The sequence below is a fragment of the Chenopodium quinoa genome, unplaced genomic scaffold (genome assembly GCF_001683475.1).
Source record: "Chenopodium quinoa cultivar QQ74 unplaced genomic scaffold, ASM168347v1, whole genome shotgun sequence".
Lineage (NCBI taxonomy): Eukaryota > Viridiplantae > Streptophyta > Magnoliopsida > Caryophyllales > Amaranthaceae > Chenopodium > Chenopodium quinoa.
In genome coordinates, this window is record NW_018745281.1 from 2817124 (window position 1) to 2836945 (window position 19822).

The 19822-nt window shown below is 38.8% G+C and overlaps 1 pseudogene; it reads left to right on the plus strand.

The window, feature by feature from the left end:
• The first annotated feature begins 6792 nt into the window (after positions 1–6792).
• On the plus strand, positions 6793–19822 carry LOC110711583 (annotated as a pseudogene).

A 19822-nucleotide genomic window follows, 5' to 3' on the forward strand; every position in this document is an offset into this window, starting at 1 on the left:
CTTTACACGATGATCACGATCGTGATCAACGGCCTTGCTTTGTGACAAATTTGGAATTAGATTCAAGATGAAACATTATGCTTGATAGATGAGTACTATATGATGGTGGTGGAATATATAGCTGCCATATAGCCATAATATCTTAAATATATTTGTAAAACCCTAGAAATCCCTTTCCCTTAAAATACCTGTTTGTCTTTTTTTGAAATATGAAATAGGAAAATCTAAGACATTACCGCCACCGTAAAAACGGCTAAGGCAAATATCAAATACACACAGCGGAAGAGTTTCTTTAAAACCATTCAAAACAAGTCAATTTAAAAGTCAAGCCAGACGAAAGTAAAGTCAAACAAGGTAAAAAAGTCAAACAAAGTCAACCTACAACTCGGAACCATTGTAGGCCCTTAAAACCAAACAATGCTGAAAACCTTTACGTTAGTCTCGTGAGCATAATAAAATAAATAATATTCAAAGCAAATAAAACACATCATATTCTTATGGAAACTAAGCATGATTTGCTCTTCACTCATGCCCATCATGAAAATGCTTCATCACTAGAAAAACTTCTCTCTACTTGTCCCCACTACTCGCCATTAGAAATGGGTCGTCGTAGGGCCAATGTAAAGACAAGGCCAAACAAACATACAATACACAATCAACAATGCTGAGTACATAAGCGTAATAAAACACACTATCATGCTTTCATCCTATCATCACACAACTTACCTTGTTACACATGTAAACAAGCATACAAGACATTCAACACTTAACTAGACAAATACCAATGTCCATTTAATTTGATTACGCATCGAACGGGTTTCCCCCTAACCTGCCCCAATAAAGAGGTATTAACACGGGAGCTAACCGTGCCAGTATAAAAGAACCACTCGTAAGTGGCGAAATTCTTGCGCATAATAAAGAAGAGTATACAACGTCCTGTACTCCCAGTAGAAATTATGGTCAAATATAAAGTCGCATAACTCCTCCCATATGTTCATACTCAAGGTATATACGTTCCAAGAGTTTGGGTGCGTAATCTCTTTCACTTTACGTTGCTTTACATATATTATTATACTTGGTGATGACTCTCAAACCATAACACAATCAAACATTATAATTCATTCAAGAAATAAAACATACCAATTTAATTCTTGAATAATTAGTAACCACATAAATTTAAGTTGAATCCTTTTTAAACTACCTCGGTGTTAAATAACACCTTAAGCGCATAAAGCACGACAAATACTATCCTTCGGTGTTTAGAACACCTTAAGTGCATTTAGGCACCAAAATATAATTTAATCCTCGTGTCTTTCTCATGCTTATAGCATCAATAAAAATTATATAAACCACTGATAAGTCGTGTTTTGTGTATATTATTTAGCTTGTTTTTAGTTAGTTTTGTTAGTTTAGTTGAGTATTTGAGTCTGTTTTGGTGTAATTTGGTTTAGTTTCGATGATTCGATGCTTTTATGGGTAGTTTCGTTGTTTTTGATGTATTTCAGGATTAACGGAGCTAATTTGGAGATTTTACGAAGTCACGAAGCTATGCCGAGGCCCACGAATATTAAATCATGTGTTCGAGACGAACTTGAGTGAAAATGAAGCAAAACGTTGATGAAATACTTGACAAATATGACATCTGTTCACTATTATGCTCATAACTTTTGGTATACAAATGATAATGGAATGATTCAAATTGCATTGGAAAGTAGACTTGAAGACCTTTCCAACGATATATTACACGCCTCAAACGAAGCTCCGGATATGAAGTTATGACTGATTTAATATGAGTGATACGCGCAGCAGAGCAGGCACGTCCGTGCCCATCACCAGGCACGTCCGTGCCTGGAAGACAGACTCAGCGGCGTTTTTTATTTTTAGAGAGGCACGTCCGTGCCTCACACTAGGCATGTCCGTGCCTCCTGGGATTCTTGTGCGCCAAGGCTTGGCCGATTTTCTTATCTTTTTGGGCTTGTATATATATTCTTTAGCTTTGTTTTTCTTGGGGATTCATTAAGTTTATTTTATTTTTCAATTCCTATTATTAAGAACTAGTTCTCCACCTACTTTTCTAAGTTTTTGTAATTCAAGATTCAAGATTCAAGCTTTCTACTTTCAATTTTATTCAAGATTTGGTATTTATTTTTCATCCTTTGTTATTTAATTATGTTTTCATTATTTATTATTGTTTTTGTTTCTTTAATCATGTGTGAGTAGATTCTTTAATTCAAGATCTAGTGTAGCCTTTTTATTATTGATGCATGAATTAAATCTTTAAATTCTTTAATAACTTTAACAATTGAATTGCTAAATTGATTGTGATTATGCCAATGCTAGGTTAGACGTAACTATAGTATTGCGATTATTCCATTGTTTTTATCACAGCGAGAGTTGGATATAAACGGATTTAAGTAAATCAATTTAGGGTTTGATTCTCAACACGAGAGTAGTTGGGTTTGATAATTGGGAAGTGAGAGTAATGTGTTTAATGTCTCTAATATGCATGATACCATGAGAATAGGATTGATTGTATGTTAGGGAAGCCATTGATACTCGAGAGAGATCCTTGGTACTTATTAGGGTTTACTTTTCCCCGTTCAATTGAAATCGTATGTTAAGGGTAGAATTACAATTGCATCGATAATAGTTGTGGTGAAGCTAGATCTTGGATGTTTTTAATTGCTTGATTTAATCATCTTAATTAGTTTATTTTCGATTTTTTCCTAAATTTTAGATCCTTAGTTATTGATTATAATTGATTCTTGCTTAGTAGAAATTCGAGTCTATTTAATTATTTTTGAACCATAGTCTCTTGGGATCCGACCCTTACTTGCCAGTCTACATTAGTATTGGTATGTTAGGTTATTTTTGATAGGTACGCGACACGCCTACCAACCACAATAAAATTCCTTTCAATATTCCAAACTCAATCAAACATGTAGTTTAATTAAACATGCTCTCAATCATGCTAATAATAAAAGTGTGGTTCATAATCAACATGCCAACATAATTAATTCCAATCACCAATTCATCATAAATAATTCATACATCACAAATCATTCACCAACATCAATCATACAACAAATTCCACCCAACACCTATCATGATACTACTTGGAATTAATTAAACAAAGCCTAGCATGATTCTACATAATCAAATAATTACCAAGTACGCGAACGTACCTTGAATATGATCTCAAAATCGCCACGACTAAATAAAATCACTCACTTGGAAACCTCCTACAAACCAAAATTACAAAGAGGCATTAATACCTATTCCACACAAATCTCCAGCAATATACACTCTTTAAATCACGCATAAACCCTCTAAAACAAGCTAAAATTTAATTTAAAACCTTTACTTTTATTCCCAATTAATGAGTTATTAAAAATCCTTTCAAGAAACATAATTATAGCTTATATATAAAAATTCCAGCTTTATTAAATCATCTAAAATTGCTGTAATTGTGTTTTAAAACACTTATTTCAATAATTTAAATCACCCATGAACAATTTCCATCAATATACATAAACTTAGAAACCTAGGGTTTATAATTTGGGGCTTTTTAATTCAAAACCAAATCTAAAAATTTATATACATCATACTTAAAATCAAACATCATAAAAATCATCACAAAACTCAAAATCAATAATTAGATCAAGAGTGGATTTAATTAAAAATAAAAAAGAAGAATATATATATATATATATATATATATATATATATATATATATATATATATATATATATATATATATTTCACAAAACACACGCACGCACAAAGGGTGAAAGGGAGTGTGGCTGGCGCCACCTCCCACAGCTGCTGCTGCTGCTGCTGGCCCTATGCTGGCGGTGGCGGCCGGCTGTGGTGGTGGTGGCAGCCGGCCACCGTGGTGTGTGTGGTGGTGGTGGTGAAAAAAAATTAAAATTAAAATAGGTGAAGGGGAAAGATAAGAGAGAGAAAGAAAAAATAAGAAGAGAGAGAGAGTTACCTTTGGGTATTCTCCACCTTGGGCAAGGTTCAATTTGCCCATGCGATGGGTATTTTTACCCCCTCTCTAAACCCTCCTACTTAAATTCCCCTTTTTTACCCTTAATGACCTCTTCTCCTATTCAAACTAGTATTTTGACTTTTCTTAAATACCATTGGCTTTAAAATTTCCTTTTATAAAATAATATGCCCCAAAGTTTCCAAATTATGAAATAAAATATTTTCAAGATTGTTAAATAATTAAAAATAAACTGTTAATTAAACTAATTCTTTTTAAATTAATGAAACACCATAAATAATTCATTTTGAATTATTTAAATACTTTAAGAAATACTTATTTAAGTTAAAATTCATATAAAAATACGGGGTATTACAATATTCTCTCAAGCTAGTCTCAATAAATAAATTTCCTATCTTTATAAGTTTATCGTGGAAGAATATTTGATAATAATATAATATAAGTCATACATATAATACATTAGATTTGAAAAATAAAAAGACTATTATTAATTAGAAATATTTGAGTAAAAAATTCGACTAACATCATGTTCGGGCACAACACCAAATCTATGACTTCAATCTTTGTCCTGAATAATGTTCGATAAATTTGTATCTATACTCAAAACGTTAAATCTTTTAAAGCGAGTTTAAAATCTACAAATTCACTATAAATAAGCAAAACTGCAAAAAAGTACTCCATGTTTACAAAGAGTATGGAATCAGAATTGGGGGAATAATAATTATTTTCCACTAAGTTTATATAAAAATATATTTTCTTAAATCTAGTACTGAGCATTTTGCTAAATAAAGATTAAAGAATCAAGCTTTAAAGCAATCCTTCTATTAATTCCTTCTAATTAATAAATTAATTATACTTTTCAGCTAGACAAAGTTAAATGGAACTATATCCTGTACCATAATTGGTAAAGAAAAATAACTTAAGTTAGTACAATTCTTAATTATTAGTATAGTAATCATGGGGTTCATGTGATTAAGTACAGATTAAAGTAATTAACGACAGTCTTTTGCCTTAATCTTTGTCCCAACTTTAGTATGAAAGCACCATGTTTTGCTCTTAAAGAGACATCTTTTATTGGATATGATGGATGTATATTAAATGATTAAAATATCAATAAATCATGCATATTAAGCTTTTACACCAATTATTGTATTGTTATTTCAACAGGTAAAGTGGATGACAAACCTGTCAAACCATATCCAATTAGAAGAAAATAAATGTTATTTTAGAGTTTCTCCATATTAAATCTGTGCAATTTTTGACTTTTTACACCATATCTTTTACTCATTGTAAAAACTTTTAGAAAGTGATTAGAAGGCAAACAAACTAATTTATCAAAATAATTTTAATGGAAATAAGGAAGGGTTAAGTATTGTGTATTACACTAATTATCTTCTTTTATAATAATTGTAACAATTTAACTTTTGCGCGGTTTAGATAATGACTTTGACTATGATTTTTATCAGTATTTAAATAACATATGTTGCTATGAAAAATATTTTCGGATTAGTCTTTTTTAATATTTTCATAATATCAACCTTTTATAATTACAAATATTTATGATCAGAAAGTGAGGGATACTCCGTAGCTCAAGTGGTTAGAGCTTCCCTCCTGGTTCTAAGAGATCTTGGGATCGATTTTCATCACCCGCTCTTGTGACTCTCTAAATACAAAAAAAAACAAATATTTATGATCAAAATTGTATATTGACAAGTGTTAGTCAAAATGTTGTAATTATTATGAAATGAAGAGAGTATAAATTATTTTATCAGTTTGTTTGTTTACATCATTTATTCTCTTTCTTAAACTTTGTCCCATGATTTGTGTTGGGAAAAAAAAAATATTAATTTCAAAATATTTATTCAAATTTGCCCCATCATTGCATGTCATACCTTCTTTTCATCTTAGCATGTCATTTTGGGCAACAATATCTTCTCTACTTCACTATTTTGAAGCATATCATCACTGCCTGTTAGCCTAACTATCTCAAGCAGACCAGATAACTATTCTGGCTCGGCCTTCCTATTTACCATATATAAGCGAGTGGATTGGCACCCGGACACTTCTGCAGGTGTATACTTTGATCTCCAAATATGACTTCATGCTAGTACTATGACTTCATAACTACAAACATCAACTTTCTCCGTTATCTTGCTCCCCTTCATCATTTAGGGTCAAGGTACGTAGCCTCGAGTTTATCTTATTTGAGTCATTACATATCTTTCATCCACTTCAGTAAATGCAGTCAGGCCAAATTCTAACAACTACTGAAACATAGTAGCATAGTTCAAGTACTCTGTATGTATGCCTTAAGTTTATGTGTGATCTGCAACATCGCGACCAATTTACCAAATTTGTAGTAGGCGTATACAAACATAGCCAACTATCCACTTATCTAGCAACTATCAGACTCGAACTGACACACCCCCAAGTACCCAACTTTACCTTACGCCAACTCTTCAACCATCAGTCAGGCAAAAACATCAAAACCTGCAACATACAGATTTTTCTTGGGAAATTTAACATAAATAGACACAATCATAGGTTATATAAGGCTGCAAACAGGTAGTTCAAAGCTCTGGATCAGATTTGCAATATAGAGGTACTGAAACAACATAAATTTATGCATATTTCCACAAACATCATGTTTTTTCCTACATGTATACATTAAGGGGCGTGTATATATATATGTACAATATCTAACATCTTCTATAAGTAACAAAACATGGATAATATAATACTTGTGAAGTTGTGATTCTTTCCCTTTCATTTGTGTTCTTTCACCTTCTCAAATCCTTTTGCTAACCTAGCGAAAATTCATGCTCCTTTGATCAGTCTAAAGCTAGAAAGTGTCACAACAATCGTCGTGTCTTCCTCTTCCGTGGCCAAAGAAATGTTCCTCAAAAGTGACCAAGTACTTGCTAACCGAACCATTCCAGACTCTGTAAAGGCAGGTAACCATGACAAACTCTCCATGTCATGGTTGCCTATATCCCCAAAATGGAGTACTCTTAGGAAGATCTCTTCCATCAAAATACTGTCCACCCAACGTCTTGACGCTAGCCAAGCCAAGGTGAACCAAGTTCTTGCATATGTGCAAGATTGTTGTACAAAAATGCAGCCCGTTGATATAGGGAGGCCAGTCATGAGTCTAGTGGATCCCAAGAGTTTAAACAACTCATGTGGAACATTATGGAGGAAATGGGAAGGCCTAATTATGCTGATTTTTTTCCTATTCTTAGCTACATTAATCCCTTTGGAATAAGACGTCATTTGGCTGGTTAATTACTTTGATAAACTTATAGTTGTCTTCCAAGATATCATTCACGAAAGGCAGAAGATTCGATTGGTGAATCATTCTGTTGCAAAACAAGCAAACAATGTCCTAGACACCCTTCCCAACCTCTATGAAGAGAATGAGCTGACTATGGATGAAATTGATCATCTTCTCGTGGTGAGTAGTTTATATTGTTATTTTCCTATGTTTTGTTTCTTGCGGTAACTCATTAGGATAATGATACTACAAAATATCCAATGGCAGGACATCTTTGACGCTGGAACGGACACTACAGCAAGCATTCTAGAGTCTGCATTGACAGAGCTAGTAAAAAATCCAGAATTGATAGTCAAAGCTCAAAATGAAATTGAGAAGACTCTAGGAAAAGATTTTCCAAGCATTCAAGAATCTGACATCTCATAACTGCCTTACTTGCAAACCATTGTCATTTGTCAAAGAAACACTACAATTGCATCCTCCTAAGGTGTTTCTCCTCCCTCGAAAGGCAAACACAGATGTAGATTTATATGGTTATTTTGTGCCAAACAATGCACAAGTCCTTGTCAATCTTTGGGCCATTGGTGTGATCCAAAGGTAGTGCCAAAGAGGTTCTTAGATAGTGATATTGATTTGAAAGGACAAGATTTTGAGCTCTTACCCTTTGGAGCTGGTAAAAGGATATGTCCTGAACTAACTTTGGCATGTAGAATGTTAAAATTAATGTTGACAACTCTCCTTCAACACTACAACTTGTTCCGGGTGAGCTCCGGTAACTTCAGTCTTGGGATCCATAAAGGTCTATCGGCCAATTAAGTACCTGCACAGTCAGCACAAATTAGCTAACCCGGGGAATTATCCTGAATAACTGCTCCGATGCTAAAGTTAGCAATTTGAGGAGAAGGATAAGAGTAAAGATGAAAGAGTGTTTAGAGAGAGAGAGAGAGAGAGAGTTAGAGAGATACAGATTGTACCTTAATAATGAATTATGCTTGGGTATTTATAGGAAGATAATTAGGTGCCACCTATCGACATAGGTGGAAAGTTGACTTCGTAGGCAACATGTGTCTACGTGGTAGAAAGCAGCTCTTCACGTGGCCGTGATTAAGGTTGGTATGGAGAGTAAGCCGATATGCGTAATAATGGACAACTAACAGCGTAACGTATTTTAATGGACAAACCCTAACGGTGTCGACACTATCCCGTACAGCTAGCCCCCCAAGTGAGGACGTCTGAGTGACTGACGTTCTCGATTGTCACATGTGCCAAAGTGGATCGTGCCGACAGTAAACGTAGGTGGAGTAGTTGAAAAATCTCCGATTTGCCCCGAATGTGAGCAAAGTAAGAGTATTAATTTGCTCAATTTTAAACATTAGGCCGAGATTGAAAAATCTCCGATTTTTCCCTAAAGTGAGCAAAGTAAGAGTATTAATTTGCTCAATTTAAACATTAGGCTGAGATTGAAAAATCTCCGATTTGCCCCCAAAGTGAGCAATGTAAGAGTATTAATTTGCTCAATTTAAACATTAGGCCGAGATTGAAAAATCTCCGATTTGCCCCCAAAGTGAGCAAAGCCGAAATGGGTATGCCTAAATGGATTTAATATTATTGAAAGTAAAATGAGGTTTAGGGAGACCGACAAAAAATTGAGCGGGAAAATATTTGAAGTAGTAGGGCACGTGTCAAACATCTAAAGTGGGTTGGTGAAAAGGCGCTTTTTCCCAGCCGTTGGATTGCATGCAACTAATGTCACATCAACCGCCATTGTTCACTGGAGTATAAATACTCAAAAATGCGCATTTCTACACATTTCAACTCACGAAAAATTTCGAAAAAATTTCTTCAGTGGTTCTTACGATTGTGCGAATTAAAATTTCGATCTAAGAATCAAATTTCTCAAGCATTTCGAATACCAAGTGTTCATCAGAATATCATTAGCGGCTTTATTTTGTGACTTTACGAGGAACCGGAACTTCAAGAGGTAAATAACCCTAACTTTCGTTTCCGTTTTTTGTTATTGGTACTTGTCCTTTTACAGAAGATTTTAGCAGTATTTTGCTTTAAATATCATAATGTCTGGATCTGGAAAGCACTCGAATATGGGTAAAGCCGATGAGGCTGACCTTTTTATACCCTTGTCCTCGGCGCAAGAACAGGAAGCTTATTATCGGCATAAATTTCTTGCTGACGTCGAGAAGGCTTTACGCCTCGATAATCCCAATATTTTAGAAGATGTAGAGATTGTGGATATTGAGCCTAAGTGTCCGTTATCATTTACGGAGCGATTCAAAATTTCTTGATCAGTACGGTACAAATATCAGCAAAATAGGTGTTAAAAGTACCAAAATGCCGAGAATGAAGCGTACCAGCTATTAGCCTCAAGAGGCTGAAGAAGTCAGTCAGTGTCTTGGCAAAGAACCAATGTCAGAGCCAAAACCGCCAACATCAGATGTTAGGGACGAGGATGTGTTGTATGTCGAAAGAAGTATCGAGGGTTCGGAGGAGGATGTGGAGCAAAGTGTTAGTAATGTGCGAGAAGGTGATGAGGACAGTGAAGAAGAAGAAGAAGAAGAAGAAGAAGAAGATGAAGAGGAAGAAGAAGGTGGAGATGGTGTTGAGGAGGAGGATGACGAAGAGACCGATGAGGATATTAGAGCCGACTTTGCTATCGCCGATCAGGTGGCAAAAGAAGAGAAGCTTGATAATGGCTATAACTCAGAATTAGATGATTCTAAATACCGAGAGCCTTTGCGTTTACCACGCGAGTAAAAAGTGGTAGATACCGTAGTTGATCCTGAGTGGCTCAAGGTTGCTACCGAGAAAGAATATTGCCGGCACGGGCAACATTTCTTCAACTTGCCTGACGCCTATGACCTCACATTGCCTGAAGAAGGTCAAACTGCACTAAATTATCCTGCCGGTCATATCGTGGTGTATGCCAAGCAATTCGAGTTTGGTTTACGGTTTCCCCAACATCATTTTATTGAAAAAATATACAGAGCCTGGAACTTGTGCGTTGCACAGTTGACACCGCCGACAATTCGGAATGTTGTAACTCTTGTATGTGCTATGTTATTCCTGGATTTCCCACTAACCTTGAACCTGTTTCGACGGTTACACTAGATAAAAAAGACAGTCAATCACCGGGATTTTGGTCGTTGTACATGGCTCCCGGTAAATGTACAGTATGGCTGAAATTGACAAGCTACAAGATATGAATGAATCAGTTCTATTTTTTTAGTGTTCGTGATGACTATAAAGTTCGTAGATCATTTTACCCTCTTCATAGTATGTTTGATACAATTAAAAGTAGAAATCTAGGTAGATTGGAAGAAAAAGCATTAAAGTTCTTTGACTGTGTATATGTAAATGCCGGTAAGAAAAGAAAAGTTGTTCCGGGGGTGTGGCTGCCCAATTGTAATAATATTCTGGGCAACGCCCCTCTTTCTCATGTCGGTCTCTACAAGACAGACGAATATGGTATGGCTTCATTAAAGCTACTAATAAATTTTGTCCATGTTTCGTATCTGCTTGTTGTATTGTCGTCCATTTTATCTGAAAAACTCTGTTCATGTCGCCCTTCTCGTGTGGTGTGCTTTTTTCTTTGTTTTCTTTCTTTATTCCCCCTTCTTCTTCTTCTTCTTCTTCTTCTTCTTCTTCTTCTTCTTCTTCTTCTTCTTCTTCTTCTTCTTCTTCTTCTTCTTCTTCTTCTTTTTTTTTTCACTTAGTTGTGGACATCATTTTTTTTACACGTACATTATTCTTTTCATTTTTGTACTAATAAGATTAGTGTGTTTGCAAGAATCAATAAATTAGACTTTTCACGAATTGGGTTGCATCCTGACGGCCGTGTAAAGGAGCAGTGTCCACTCAACCCCAAGTAGGATTATGACACGCTACCGGTTTTTGACACCAGAGCGTCGAAAGGAAAAAAGAGAAGTAAGCGCGATATGTTTGCAGATGAACAGAGAAGGACGCGCCCCAAGACTCTTCCTCTGAAAAAGGGTGGTGGCGCCAGCATTGGATCTAAGAGGTCCAGTGATGCAACTGACCGAGATCAGTCTAAAAAGCAAAAGTCTGGCCCTCCCAAGGATCAACAATCGGCTCAACTGAAGGATGTCCCAGTGGACAACTTAAATGTTGTAAATCTAGAGGATGATGACGATAAAAAACATAAGGAGACAGTGAACATTGTTGTTCACAACAAACCGTCATCTTTTGCCGACAAGGCAACCTCGATCAACAAGGACATATCGTCAACGACCATGCGACTTGGTTCTAGCAGTCATAATGCTTTCATCCCGGTGTTGACGAGCAATTATATAGAGATCCCTCACATCAAGGTTCCTGACGAGGTGAGGGAAGAGTTTCTGGTACCTGTTGGCACTGTAGGTGAGCCATGGCGTCCGTGCATTAACGTGAATTGAGGGGAATCCGTTATCGTCGACGATCCGACGACCGGTGGGAGCATGGGTTGGAGAATGCTGAAGGACTTGGCAACTCCAGCTGATAGGCCTGTTGATCGAATGTCAGCTCCTTACGGCCAGATGATGAATGATTTGCTGAGGGTATGACCTTATTTCATATGTCGATTTCATTTCTTCCCTTCCTTTTGTTTTTCTTTATTATTTTCATATAAGTTAACAAAGTTATTTTCGTATGCAGACTGTCAACTCGGCTGTGGAGGTCGTGCATATGTATAAGTATTATCAAAGATATGCAGACCAAGATGAGACGAAGGTGAATAAGGCTGATGACGAGCGTAAGGTTGCTGTTATCGCGCTCGAGGAAAACAAGGCCCAGATGAAGCTATTGGAAAAGCAAGTTTCTATTATGCAGAGCTGAAAAAGAAACTTTTGGATCAGAACAAGATAACCAAAATTACCGAGTTGGAGAAGAGTCTAAAAGCTGAGAAAGCGGAGAAGAGCTGGAGAAAAAGCTGGAGGAAACCCATCGTGAGAAGCCCGGTATCAAACGCCGAGCCGTCAATCGCTTTCTGAGATTAGATTTGTACCGAGACAAGCTTGTTGATCGTTATACTAGCAGATGGGTGGCGGCACATCGCTGTGTATGCAAAGCCGAGGACTGGAATAAGTAAAAGTGGCAAGTTGTAAAGACTGCCTATGGCAATGACAAATATCATTCTCCTACCAGCTATGAAAAAGACTATTTCGCTGATCCTCCATCTTTTGAAATAATGACGAACGTGGATCCACGCGATATGCCCGAAGAGGAGTTTGAGGATGCCCTTCTTGCCAGTCCTCAGACCGAGAAAGGACTAGAAAAAGAGTCCAAGAAGAAGAAAGATTAATAGAGCGGGCAATTATCACCAAATTTGTCATGTGGGTCCTCGTTGTCATGCAACCGTTGCTGAGCTGTAATGAAGTTGTTTTTGTTATTTTTTAAGACTAAGTTTTTGTCTGTATAACTAAATTAATGTTTATCTTTAGCCGGTTTGATCCTTGTGATTTTTGGGTGATGGTTGTCGTTTTACGTTTCACTTGAAGGTACTCTGACAACTATTTTAGATTTTAATTGTTATGAATATATGAACGTTATTTGTTCTATCCTTTTTATTTGTGTTCTTTGTATATCAATTACATACCGTTCCTTTAGCCTGTCATTTTACTTCCCAGTATTTTAAGCAATGTTTCGTACCAGCTTTTACAGATTTATACCTTATAAAACCTTTATTTAAAAAGAATATTTTGTCGATATTTATCGGTTATGCTGCGTTTTAAGCCAGGTTCTATGTATTGGTGTGCGCTTCAGTCCTCCGAGTAGTTTTAATTAAAACCTACTCGAATACCTTTCGCAAAGACGGATATCGGCCACTATAACATGACCAGATTATAGGTCCAAGTTATAGCACGATTTCACCGGTAGGATACTTGCAACCTTTTTAGGCCGAGAAAAGATAGTGGATCAGACCATCATTTCAACTCGCCTATTAGGTGCATTTGTTGTCTAACCTCCCTCCTCACTTGACTGGGTGAGATAGCTAGCTAGGCTGTTCGCACATCCATACCGAAAGAGGGGGTGGGGGGGGGGGGGGGAAGGTTCTCACACTTTTGATATCGGGTCGTTAACTTCATTTTTATTAACTGCTTCAACCAAATACAAAACACCTACAGAATATGATGACTTTTAGTCATACCGATAATACATATTTACGAACTAATACGAAAACAAACATTAAACATAATATTTCTTAAAGACGCTTACATTCCATACATTCTTAAGGGGTACACCCTCTAAAGTCATCATCAACCGGTATGACCCTTTCCTTAGCGTTTCATAAATCTGATATGGACCTTCCCAATTTGCGAGCTTGCCATCTACGTTTCCCTTACCAGTAGTTGTCGTTCTTCTTAAAACAAGATCTCCATCTTTAAGAGGCCGATAGTTAACACGTTTATTGTAGGCCTAACTCATTCTATTTTTGTAGGCTGCGGACTTGATTGCAGCCTTCAACCTCACCTCTGGCAAAAAATCTAATTGATGCCGCAATAGAAGGTCGTTTTGCTTCTCACAGTAATGCGATACGAAATGTGGGAAAGCCGACTTCGGCTGGGACAACCGCCTCTGAACTAAAAGAAAGGTTGAAAGGTGATTCCCAAGTGGTTTCCCTTGTTGTCGTTCTATTGGCCCACGTTATCTTAAGCACTAGATCGGCCCATAGCCCTTTTGCTCTTCGATTTTCTTTTTCAGCGCACATAGTATCTGTTTATTTGCGGCTTCAGCCTGACCGTATGACTGTGGATGGCAAGCTGCTGTGTAGTCAAACTTCACCTTATATATGCTCAAGAAATTTTTGACAGGGCTGTAATCAAAGTGGGAGCCGTGATCGAACACCATTGCCATCGGGAAACCAAACCGGGTAAATAAGTTTTTTCCAGATGAACTTTTCACCTCGTTTGCCGTCATTTTCGCTACCGGTTCAGCTTCCATCCATTTGGTGAAGTAATCTACTCCAACAATTAGGAACTTTCTTCCCCCCAGTAGCCGATGTGAAAGGTCCGACTATATCCATTCCCCATTGTGCAAAAGGTACTGGATTTAAGATGGGTGTTAAATCGTTGGGTGGCTGGTTTATTGCCGGCCTAAACTTCTGGCATTTATCACACTTTTTTGCATATGCTAGCATATCTGCGTTCATTGTCGGCCAATAGTAACCCCTCTTCATAGCTTCTAAGGACATAGACCGACCACTCGCGTGATTTCCACATTCACCCTCGTGAATCTCTTCTATCAACCTTGTAGACTCATAGGCCGTTATGCACCTTCGCAGTGGTATGAGAAACCTCTCTTATAAAACCCTCCGCGAAACATAACAAACCAAATACTAGCCTTTTTGACTTTTTGAGCTACAAGCTTGTCGGCAGGAAGTGTATCATAAAACTTGTAAGCTAGGATGTCATCATACCATTCTCAACCTCCGTTAATGTAGTTGACCTCCACATGAGTCGCCTCAATACTCTTACGGTCTAGGATCTCTACCATCACCGTTCGCTCTAAATCATTGAAGCTTGAACTTGCCAACTTTGCCAAGGCATCTGCCTGCGCGTTATGGGCACGTGGAACCAGGTTGATCTCAAAATGTTCTAACTTTGTCGTTATTTCCTTTAATTAGGCCAAGTACGTTATCATTGTCTGCCCCCGGGCTTCATACTCACCGCTAAACTGACTTGCAACCAATTGTGAGTCCGTTGATAATTTGATTCGTTTTGCCTCCGCCACTATGCATAATTGAACTCCAGCGATTGCTGCTTCATATTCAGCTTCATTATTAGAAGCCTTAAACTTGAACTTGAACTTTATAGCATACTCGAATACATCTCCCTGTGGGGAAGTCATTATAATACCAGCCCCTGAACCTGTTGACGCTGTCTAACCGTCAACCGAGACCTTCCACGTTCTAGTATCCTCCACTTCATCTGTGTAAGAAGCTTCCACAATGAAGTCAGACAAAGCCTGTGCCTTTATAGACACTCGCGGTTTGTAAACTGTATCATATTCCGACAACTCTATGGCCCACTTAAGCAAACGACCAGAGGTTTCCATTTTCTGAAGGGACTTTTTTAACAGCTGATTTGTAAGAATTTCAATTCCATGCACATCAAAATATGGCCTCAACTTTTGCGCCGCTATCACCACTGCATATGCAATTTTCTCTATCAACTGATACCGTCGTTCCGCGGCATTCAAGACTTGACTCACGAAATAAATGGGCATTTTCACTTTCTTTCGTTTTACGAGCAACATCGCCGCTACCGTTTTCGGAGATGCTGAGATATACAATTGCATCTTATCTCCTTTCTCTGGCCTCTATTGTCGGTAACGACCGGAGGTGATTTTTGACCACCTCGAGTGCCTTTGTCTGCTCTTTCCCCTATACGAATGTTTTGTTCTGGCGCAATACCACGAAAAATGGTAAAGCTTTATCGACAGATTTGCTGATGAACCTTGTCAATGCCGCCATGCGACCTGTAAGATTATGTTTATCTTTTATCGACTTTGGTTGCGGCAAGCTGAGGATGGCATCAATCTTGTCGGGATTTGCATCAATTCCCCTTCACTAACCATAAAACCCATAAATTTTCGTGACTTAACCCTAAAAACACTTCGTTCTGGATTTAGCTTCATTCGGTACTGTTGGAGAGTATCAAAGGTTTCTTGTAAGTCCGCAATGTGATCCGTAGCCAGTCGGCTTTTCAGAATTGAGTCATCCACGTATACTTCCACGTTTCTTCACTTCTGATTTGCAAACACTTTGTCGACCAATTTTTGATACGTTGCACCTGCATTTCGCAACCCAAACGACATTGCTCTGTAACAATAAACTTTGGCATCCGTGATGAATGCGGCCTTGGTTCTGTCGGGCTCATATAAGCTGACTTGATGGTATCCAGAGAAGGCATCCATGAAACTCAACAGAGCATGGCCCGATGTAGAATCTACGAGTCTGTCTATCATGGGCAATGGATAACATTCCTTGGGACAAGCCTTATTCAAGTCGGTGAAATCGACTCACATCCTCCACTTCCTTGACGACTTTTTCACCATCACTACATTTGCTAACCACTCAGGGTAAGTGCAAGGTTCTACAAATCCTGCGACTAACAGCTTGTTCACTTCGGCTTATATAGCCTTGATCTTCTCAGTTGAGAAGTTTCTTTTCTTCTACCTTACTGGTCGCGCTTTTCTATCCACGTTCAATTTATATGCCATAATGTCTGGATGTATCCCTGGCCGAAAAAGAGAATACATTTGCATTCTCCCACACGAGATCAACTAAGTGACACCGTAAATCAACATCCATGTCTGACCCAACCCTTACTACTCAGCCTGGGACTTCAGGCTGTAATTCCACTTCAACGGTTTCTCCTCTCGGCAAGGGATGAGGCACCGATACTAGTCGTGTATCAAAATTCTCCATAGACAAGTCATGTGTGGATGGGGTTCTTTCTCTTTTCTAACCTGCAACACTGCTGGCGGATGTCAGCATGGTTGTTTCAGTGCGGTCACATAGCATTCTCTGGCCATTGTCTGGCTTCCCTTAACGCTCAGGGAAACCTCTATTAGGTACGTATATCATCGTTAGGTGGTATGTCGACACGACAGCTTGCACATCATGAATCATCAGTCTCCCGATGATAGCGTTGTATGCTGACGACACATCCACCACCAGAAATTTCGTCGTTATATCTCTTGTGGCAGCTCCCTCGCCGATATGAACCTGCAACACAATGCTGCCCTCGGGCCTGACGGTAGATCCGTTGAAGCCAATGAATGGGTATGGCACTTATGTCAAGTACTGCCTTCTAATCATCATGGCGTCAAAGGCCTTTGTGAACAATATATTTGCAGAGCTTCCTCCGTCAACCAAGACTCGCTTGATTAGGCTGCCATTTATAGCCAGTATGAGTACTAATGGGTCATCATGAGGAAAAACGATGCCCTTAATATCATCTTCTGAGAAGGATACCGAGGGAATGCTGGAGGGCCGAGGGTGATCTTCTACACCTAAAGCATTCACCACGTGTCTGTGCTCCGACAAGCTTTTCTTGGCGCCACTAATGGATCCCCCGTGCACCGGCCCACCGGTAATAACATCCACCACTATATTATGCCCTGACGATACCTGCCCCTTCCTTGGCATGTCATTCTGCCGACTTGCCTCAGGTGCACGTCTGTGTCTGATTGCTGGTATTCAATCTGTCTTACTGGAGGTTGTTGTGGCCGATTTGTATCTTGTTGGGCTCGGTACTGAGAGAGATTCCCTTTTCCGAATCAAATCCTCAACGTTTTCTTTCAGCTGAATGCAATCTTCGGTGTAATGGCCGACATCTCTGTGGAACATGCAGTACTTCTTCATGTCTCGTCCCTTGGCTTTCATGGGTACCGGCCTGGCCCAATCTTCCCTTTGCTGATTTATGGAATAGATTGCCGCCCTTGGCGTGTTCAGCAGCGTATAATTGCTATATCGGCCCAGGCCTTTTGCTGGTCTGCCTACCCTTTGTTGATTTTTTTGCGTTGCGTTGTCAACCGGCCACCGACTTGACTCTACCGGCGCCGCTCTGTTACTAGCTTTCAAGAGCTCTTCACTCTTAATGTATTCATGCGCCGTGTTGAATGCTGCGCCCAAGTTCGAGAAGGTTTTCTAGGCCATATACTTTTTGAAATCACAATCACTTAGCCCATTCATGAGGGCCATCACAACTATTTCCTGTTGCAACTTGGGAATCGTATTTGCTTCGTTGTTGAATCGTCTAATGAAATCCCTTAGAGATTCATCCTTCTTTTGACCAACTGCCATTTGCCTTGCACTATTGCTTATATATTGGCTTGTGAACATCTCCACCAAAGTTTCAAAGCAGTCGATTGAGCCAGGTTCCAGGTTCGAGAACCAATCTGAGGCTGCTCCCGTCAGCGTTGTCGGGAAGACTTTACACCACACGACATCTTTGTCGGTATACAACAACATATGACTTTTAAATGCCGCCACGTATCTCTTGGGGTCACCCTTGCCGTCATATTTGCATTATGGCATTTTAATTTTTTCCATTCCCTAATCCAGGATCTCCTGAATGAACGGAGAAACTCTCGACCTGACCACGGCTCTGGTCACACGCCTAGATGGCCCACTGCTGGCTTCTTGCCTGTGGGACCTTGAATCTTCAATCCGCACACTCTTTCCAACGATCCTGGCCTTAATGAGGGTGACCCGTCTCGCGGTTGTCGGCGAGGTGGGGGTGCAGCCTGATTAAAGTGACTTTCTAAATTAACAAACGCAGGTAAGGACTGTGGCCTGTCTCCTCCTACCCTGCCAACAACTGTTTTGTCGACTTCCTTTCTTTTCCTAGACATAGCGTGCATGACTCTGGCCGTCAGTTCCAATTCCTCGGGAGTGAACTCATCCATAGGATCTGGCATTGCGGCACGAGGTCGTTTAGGTGTTATCGGCATATTTGCCGTATCATGAGGAATAAGGTAGGTTTCATCTTCCACCACAATCTCTAGCACATTGTTAACGGTCTTACTTGCACCGACATTGAGAATACTGGTGTCATAGTTACAGTTATATCGGTCCGGGGTAGGTACTATAGTTTCATTGTTCCCCTCCATGACCGCTTAAGGTTCTTTGGATGATAGAAGTTATTATTATCCCCTCCTTCTAGCGCCATTTGTTCCGGGTGAGCTCCAGTAACATGAGTCTCGGAATCCGTAAAGGTTTATCGGCTAATTAAGTACCTGCAGAGTCAGCACAAATTAGCTAACCCGGGGGATTATTCGGGGATAACTGCTCCGATGCTAAAGTTAGCAATTTGAGGAGAAGAATAAGAGTAAAGATGAAAGAGTGTTTAGAGAAAGAGAGAGAGTTAGAGAGATAAAGATCATACCTTAATAATGAATTATGCTTGGGTATTTATAGGAAGATAACCAAGCTGGTACCACCTATCGTTTTTAAACTCCCGGTAAGCGAGTAGTAGACTAGTCGCAAGGTAGGTGCAAGAAGGCCTCGTTGCTCAAGTAGTGGCAAGTTGACTTCGTAAGCAACAGGTGCCTACGTGGTCGGAAGCAACTCTCCACGTGGCCGTGATTAAGGCCGGTATGGATAGTAAGCTGGTATGCGTAATAATGGACAACTAATAGCGTAATGTATTTTAGTGGACAAACCCTAACGGTGTCGACACTATCCCGTACAAAGCTGGAAACTCGAAGGTGGTTTAAATCCTGAAGGTTTGGACATGGACGAGAAGTTTGGGATTACATTGCAGAAGGTTAAGCCTCTTCAAATCATTACAGTCCGAAGGAATAACATAATGTATTTTTTATGATAAACTATGTCTCCCAACATATACTCCTGAAGCAGATCTGATGTATACACTATGTCTCCCAGCCTAATTACTTATAATGTTCTCACATAACATATACTCAAGCAGAAATCATATACTCTTGAAGCAAATATATGTTGATGACTATATATAGTGTATTACATTTAATGGGTAAATTATACAGTTTGAGTAGCTGA